This window comes from Limulus polyphemus, unplaced genomic scaffold (genome assembly GCF_000517525.1).
Source record: "Limulus polyphemus unplaced genomic scaffold, Limulus_polyphemus-2.1.2 Scaffold7480, whole genome shotgun sequence".
NCBI lineage: Eukaryota > Metazoa > Arthropoda > Merostomata > Xiphosura > Limulidae > Limulus > Limulus polyphemus.
Window position 1 is genome coordinate 30,743 of NW_013673090.1, and position 7,935 is coordinate 38,677.

Sequence of the window (7,935 nt, forward strand, 5' to 3'; positions counted from 1 at the left end):
CTGCCTACATATATATATATATATATATATATGCATGCATTAATTTATAGGTGGCGCTAACGTCTTCGTAAATCAGCCTTTTCGTTTCTGACCATATCAAAGATGGTAAGTAAGTTATATAGTTTGATTTATTAGTCCATTGAAATCTGTTATTTTTTTGGAAAAATATATCACGAGTGCTATGAAAATAACGCACTAATAATTCTACTTACAATTTATGACGTTATTTTGTATTAATAAAGAGTACTTAGTAGTAATTCGCTATCTCATTTTTCAAAACATTCTGTTATTAGTATTAGATTAATTATATGTTTAATACTACTAGTCAGTTCTAGTAAAATCCTTGTCATGAGATAGCACTACTGTTCATGATTAATTGGAACAAAACACATATTCAGTAACACCCATAATAGTAACAGACACTAGGCGAGATTTTTATGTTGGCGGGTATAAACCACAGGATAAAACTTAATGCAAGTATCTATACTCAACTTACAATTAACTTTATTAAGTTATTAACGTTGTCATTGGGAAATACACATACATTATTACGTTATTAGCATATATAGTTTTATAACAGAAGCAGAAAATTTATGCCTTGTGCACCATACTTTTATTATTTACATTAAATATCTACATTCATTGAGTCTTGACACTGATTATTGACTTGTATGAGACTGAAGCACAAAACCTAAGAGTAGAGGCTACAAATATGGAGAAAAACTACTTCCTGACATTTTTTTATCACAAATATTCAGAACACATTTACAATTGGTATTGCAAAGTGAAATTTAAAAGGTTTACAAGTATATTTTATATTACAAATAATTGGTAAAAAAAAGAACAAATGATAGATATTCTACCCTGCTCACACAAAAATGACATGTGGAATGCTTATCTATAATTTCATTGTTTTTGTTCTTAGTTCATTGACAATGTAAGAAACACTGGCAAGAATTTTATGCTAGGTATTTATGTGCAGAATGGTTTAACCTTAACATATGGACAACAAGGGACCATTTTGGTCCTTCAAGGCTGTTTATACACTCCTACTCTTTAGAGAAATAGTAAAAATGAAACCCACCCCTTATTTTTCAGGACATTTGTGACTTCCCATTTAAACTAGTATGAAGTGCTGGCCTCTGTTACGCCTGATGACAAATAATTCTATAAAACAATCACCCTGTCAGAAAAATAAAACTTAACTGGATGATAGCCTGTCTGTTCTAAATCTTGGACGATCCTGTCTTCAAGTTATAGCACAAAGAAATCAAAGGACTTTTATCACATTAATCCCCAAAACAATCTTGTAAACTCCAACAAGAACACATCTTGCTCTTCTTTTCTCAAGAGAAAGTAGGTGAAGAGATTTTAAACTTTTGTCATGAACTAGCTCTTCCATCCTGGAATCATCCTAGCAGTAGCCCTCATTTCAAGTGGGAACTCTGCCACATATTTGTTTTTGAAATTATATTTGCATAATTATACAAGTTGGTTAAAGACCATAGTTATGTAATAATAACCATAAAATGATATAATTACTATTTATATTTGCATGTTCAATGTAAGGTTGTGCTTTGGCTAGTGACGTACAAATGTTGATAGTTTACTCACCTGTACTTCATGTAGGAGTTTAGAAGAGAGAAAGCAGTTGTCAACAAAATACCATTGGTCCTGCTGAATTACCACAAGCCAACCTGATAGTACAATATTATTTTCTGAAATTCAAAAAATATATTTCATCATGCATATTTTTATATTTGCTTTATATTATTATTTGGGGTCTCTCCAAAACTTCAGTATAATCTATTATTTTAAAAAATAATTTACACTTTTTTCACACACAGTATATTTCCATCCAAACAATCTCCTGTGAGATATTTATTACTTCTTAGTGTCTAATACCTATATAGGTTTCAGGCATTGTTGTTGTTAAATTACATGATATTTGGGTGTTGGATAAGTACTAATATTTGGCAAAATGACCAACCAAATAGACTAGGTACCAATATTATCACAACAGTAATATTTTCACGTATACCACATCCCAATACATTTCCTTCTAAGCATTGTTTTATAGAAATTGTAAGACTGGCACTGCTGTGCTGTGAAATAATTTTTCTTCTTTGAGGTGAAAATAGATTAGGTAAGTTTGTATCTTGTTGATGTCCATTTTCATTTCTTCAAAACATTTATAAAAGCATTCTTTAGTCATATAAAAAAACAAAGGTGTTAGAATATCAAAGCTACAGTAAAGATAAAGTAATCTGTAAAAACAAAGTTTATGTGTCAAGGCCTTTCACTTCACTAATAATAATTACTGAAGCTTACTTTTCCAACAAAACTAACATTGTATGGATATTTTAAAATAAAACCAGAAAGAAAAATATAAAACCATAATTAATTCTAGAAACCCATGAGTGAAAGTAAAGGAGAATATGGTATAATATGTCAACCACACCATATCTGTCATATCCAGTGCCAACGAGGCCTTTTACCTGATACCAGGGCTCATCATGCTGGTTGGGATATGACTGACATAGTAGTAGTCTAGGCACTGCATATATCACCAGGTTTTCATGAACAACTGTTAAATTACAAATCAGTTTTTAGGTATGGATTTATACAAAACTGTTTCATTTTAACATTTTTTATTATACTTATAATTTTCTTTGTTAACCTCAGATAAAGCAGTGTTGTTGTAAGGGTTAAAAAACATCAAACTTTTTCATTTATTGCTTTCAAAAATTGTGTAACAGTTAGGGAAAGAAAATGGTGGAATAATGAATGGCTAAAGTGAAAATGTTGTGAATATTGATAATTGTTTAAAAATAAATTGGATGTCTACTTTTATTTTCATGCATTACATAATACTTAATTTAAATTGTTACAAGTATTTGGCTTTCAAATGTACCAAATAGAGTAAATTTTCTAATTTACAATCTAATTTAAATCAACTTTTTATTTTAGGGTCGAGTTCGAACCAAGACAGTTAAGAAGGCGTCACGTGTAATAATTGAGAAGTATTATACACGTCTTACCCTGGACTTTCACACAAATAAGAGGATATGTGAGGAGATAGCAGTAATACCCAGTAAAAAGTTGAGGAACAAGATTGCTGGGTATATATATATATTTTTTGTCTTATATGTAACTAGAAGTGTTTCTTACTGAGAAATGCTTGTGTAACATAAAATGTTGTTGTGTTTTATGTTTGAAAAGTATCCTCATTGCTTAGTTGGTCTTTCATCAAACACGTTTTAATGTTATGCCCTAAAATTCCGTCACCAGTGGACCTCTTTAGTACCCACTATAAAGAAGATAAAAAGCAGCAGTTGTAAAATAACGTACTAGCCCCCACGTTAATATGCTGAACTGAAATTCTTCTAGACCCCCACTTGTTTTATCAGTATAATGATTAAATTACTAAATGCTATAAGTATATACATATTCATAATATTACAAAACTGAGAAATGATACAATTTACAATAGAATATCTTATAAAAGGTGAACAGTTAGATTTTTAACAAGTCATGAAGTACCATTTAGTTCAGGTGTTAATTTACAAATTAACAATATTTCTTTCGTACGTAAACTCTTGTCATTGTTGTATTTGGATAGAATGCTAAGTAGAGAGGAATGAGATTTGAGGATAGAATATCATCTCTAATAACATCAGTTTTGTTTATGTATTAGATGCAGCTCTAGGTGTAAGGGGTTTACCATCAGATGATTAAAAATGTGTACAAGAACGTACTACAGCATATGTGATGCAGACGTGGAATCTGTGAACAGGTTAACCAGTCTGTACATAATAGACAGGTATTTCTGGAGTATTGAAAATATGATTTAATACAGATTATGTAAGAACTTTGAATCTTTGGGAGGGTTAACCAGTCTATGTGATAGACTGGTATTTCTGAAGTATTGAAAATATGATTTAATACAGATTATGTAAGAACTTTGAATCTTTGGGAGGGTTAACCAGTCTGTACGTGATAGACAGGTATTTCTGAACTATTGAAAATATGATTTAATACAGATTATGTAAGAACTTTGAATATTTGAGAGGTTTAACCAGTCTGTATGTGATAGACTGGTATTTCTGAACTATTGAAAATATGATTTAATACAGATTATGTAAGAACTTTGAATCTTTGGGAGGTTTAACCAGTCTGTATGTGATAGACTGGTATTTCTGAAGTATTGAAAATATGATTTAATACAGATTATGTAAGAACTTTGAATCTTTGGGAGGGTTAACCAGTCTGTACGTGATAGACTGGTATTTCTGAAGTACTGAAAATATGATTTAATACAGATTATGTAAGAACTTTGAATATTTCTTCAGAGGTTTGATATGGATGCCCAAATTGTCTTTTTTTAAACACAGTTTTATCATCTCTTATCAGTATAGATTTGAATTAAAAAATAACTATTTTGATCTCTGCAATAATTGAACATTCAATTAACAAGTCAGTAACTGAGTCATTCATATCTATGTGTACATCAAGCTTATCATGGATTAGCCTATTATGGAAATCAGTTTACTGATCATAAAGAAATTTCGCTAACAGCAGATAGTTGGTGATCTGAAAGAAAAAATGAGTAGTAGAATTTTTATAAGTTTGTAATTAAATATAAAAAGTTGTACTTGACACACATGAACACATTTCATGCAAGCAGAACCACACTAGTCCTGGATTAGCACACGTGCAATTCATGGTAGCCTGAATTAAAATTCTGTAGTCCTTGTGTTGGGCTAGTGGACTATTACATGCCTGGTTGTGTGATTAAATTGATTTCTTAGGTTAAACGGCTGCTATATCCACATTATTTTTATGAGTTTTAACTGTTTAGTGAGGAAATAATTTATGAATAATTTATTACTACTTTATACATTTTTTCTAAATTCTTAATTTGAAGAACATCTAATTGCTATTTTGGATACGTTCTTGGTTAACAATTAAATGAAGTAACAGGTAGAGCTGGGTGACTTGTGGTACTTACTAATCAATTTATACAGTGTTTCTTAAACTATGATTTGTACAAGAGAAAAAAAAAGTTGGTTGTTGATGGCAACTACAATCCTTTCGTCTAATCCACAGCTCACAGTTAGTGACAGGAGTAGATATCCTGACTAGCTTTGCCATAACAATGATGACCTCTAATCCACAGCTCACAGTTAGTGACAGGAGTAGATATCCTGACTAGCTTTGCCATAACAATGATGACCTCTAATCCACAGCTCACAGTTAGTGACAGGAGTAGATATCCTTACTAGCTTTGCCATAACAATGATGACCTCTAATCCACAGCTCACAGTTAGTGACAGGAGTAGATATCCTTACTAGCTTTGCCATAACAATGATGAGGACATCAAGTTTGGTGGTAATTTTGATTAATCGATTGTTGAAATGATTGGAAACTCTAATTTTGATCAGTTGATTATTTCTGTAACAATCAGTTAATAGAAAACAATAATAATCAGAAACACTAATTTCAATTAGTCGATTAGTTAACATGAAACTAACTGATGTAGCCACTTCTCATGGTGACCCGTTCTACTAACAAGTGTTTTTGTGTTTTGTAAGAGTGCTTTACATGGCATACAATTTTATTTGGGGGTTAGTTTCCGAATTAATGTTGATATGCGTGTATTTTGGGGACTTTGGACCATTGATAAAGTTTCTTTGTTATTAAGGTTTTTCTTGGTCAGGACAGGGCAGTCTTGGCTTACACAGTCAGGTAAAAGAAAACCTAATAAAATAAATGATTTTACATCTGTCTCTAGTAGATGTTGTTTTTAAAACAGGAATTAGATTGTATTACTTACTACTTAAGTTGTTGCCAGAAGTTACACTAGACAGATAAGTTCTGAAGATAAAACAACAATATGTTTTTGCAATTCCCATGTTGGAAGTTCTGTGGTCGTGTAGCCCGAAGAATACAGTGATATGTTTCAGGATGACAAGGAACCCACTTTAAGTAAATATATAGTAAAGATGGTTGATTCATGATGAAGAGGAATGCACTTGAAGTAAATATATAGTAGAGATGGTTGATATGGGTATTAAAAACTGAAATGTGTTTTAAATAAAAGTTTTTAATAACCATATCAACCATATATATATACACTGAAATGCTGTACACTAAATACTTGTTCAAATGCATTAAAGTTTAAATAATTTTATATCAATAGGTTTGTAACTCACTTGATGAAGAGAATACAGAGAGGACCTGTGCGAGGTATCTCCATCAAACTGCAAGAAGAAGAAAGGGAACGTAGGGACAACTATGTACCAGAGGTAAGTTTCTGGTATTAGTGTAAAAAGAGAATGTCGGGGCAACTGTGTCCCTATCAATAGGTTTGTATCTCACTTGATGAAGAGAATACATAGAGGACCTGGGTGAGGTACCTCCATCAAACTGCAAGAAGAAGAAGAAAGGGAATGTAGGGACAACTATGTACCAGAGGTAAGTTTCTGGTATTAGTGTAGAAAGAGGACGTAGGGACAACTATGTACCAGAGGTAAGTTTCTGGTATTAGTGTAGAAAGAGGACGTAGGAACAACAATGTACCAGAGGAAAGTTTCTGGTATTCGTGTAGAAAGAGGACGTAGGGACAACTATGTATGAGATGTTTCTGGTATTAGTGTAGAAAGAGGACGTAGGGACAACTATGTACCAGAGGAAAGTTTCTGGTACTAGTGTAGAAAGAGGACGTAGGGACAACTATGTACCAGAGGTAAGTTTCTGGTATTAGTGTAGAAAGAGGACGTAGGGACAACTATGTACCAGAGGAAAGTTTCTGGTACTAGTGTAGAAAGAGGACGTAGGGACAACTATGTACCAGAGGAAAGTTTCTGGTATTAGTGTAGAAAGAGGACGTAGAAACAACTATGTACCAGAGGTTTCTAGTATTAGTGTAGAAAGAGAACGTGGGAACAACTATGTACCAGAGGTTTCTGGTATTCGTGTAGAAAGAGGACGTAGGAACAACTATGTACCAGAGGAAAGTTTCTGGTATTAGTGTAGAAAGAGGACGTAGGAACAACTATGTACCAGAGGTTTCTGGTATTCGTGTAGAAAGAGGACGTAGGGACAACTGTGTATGAGATGTTTCTGGTATTAGTGTAGAAAGAGGACGTAGGGACAACTATGTACCAGAGGCAAGTTTCTGGTATTAGTGTAGAAAGACGACGTAGGGACAAATACCAGAAACCTCTGGTACATAGTTGTTCCTACGTCCTCTTTCTACATTAATACCAGAAATTTTCCTCTGGTACATAGTTGTCCCTACGTCCTCTTTCTACACTAGTACCAGAAACTTTCCTCTGGTACATAGTTCATAGTTGTTCCAACGTTCTCTTTCTACACTTTCCAGAGGAAAGTTTCTGGTAGTAGTATGTGGCCTATGTTTGGATAGTATTCAATTTATTCATAGCCCTATATCCTCAGATTTGCTAGTGTTTTTATAATGGATATGAGTGATAATTCAACAGTATGTGATCCTAAATCATTCTTCTACTGCATACAAATTGTCATTTTGAACATTTCTTTTTAAAATTCTTTTCACTAACAGAAATGCTTATCTTTATTCTTATAGAACATTCACCCATCTGTGTCTTCTCTTGAATTGCCTACCTTTGTGAACAGTTGTACTCTCTAATTGTGTATCTGTGTAACCAGTTGTTCATTAAGCTCACTGGTGGAACCAAATATTATTAATTTCATTTCAATGTCAAATTTTCTAGAAAGTTAGTAGTTACAGTGTATTCTCAGCAAGGTATTTTCCTTATCTCTGTTACCTTTAAAGACACCCGCACATTCAGAATTATTTTAAGATGAATTAACTGGGACTCCATTATATTGACATCAATATCAAAAAATTAGATAGATATGTGTGAAGTAATAAATTGTACATAATACTA

General features: G+C 32.6%; 1 non-coding gene across 1 annotated transcript; it reads left to right on the top strand.

Annotated features, from left to right (window-relative positions):
- Positions 1 to 2,407: 2,407 nt before the first annotated feature.
- On the top strand, positions 2,408 to 3,095 carry LOC106474650. The gene is made up of 2 exons (XR_002613996.1): positions 2,408 to 2,613; positions 2,971 to 3,095. It is a non-coding gene; the product is annotated as an uncharacterized LOC106474650 (transcript).
- The last annotated feature ends 4,840 nt before the right edge of the window (positions 3,096 to 7,935 follow it).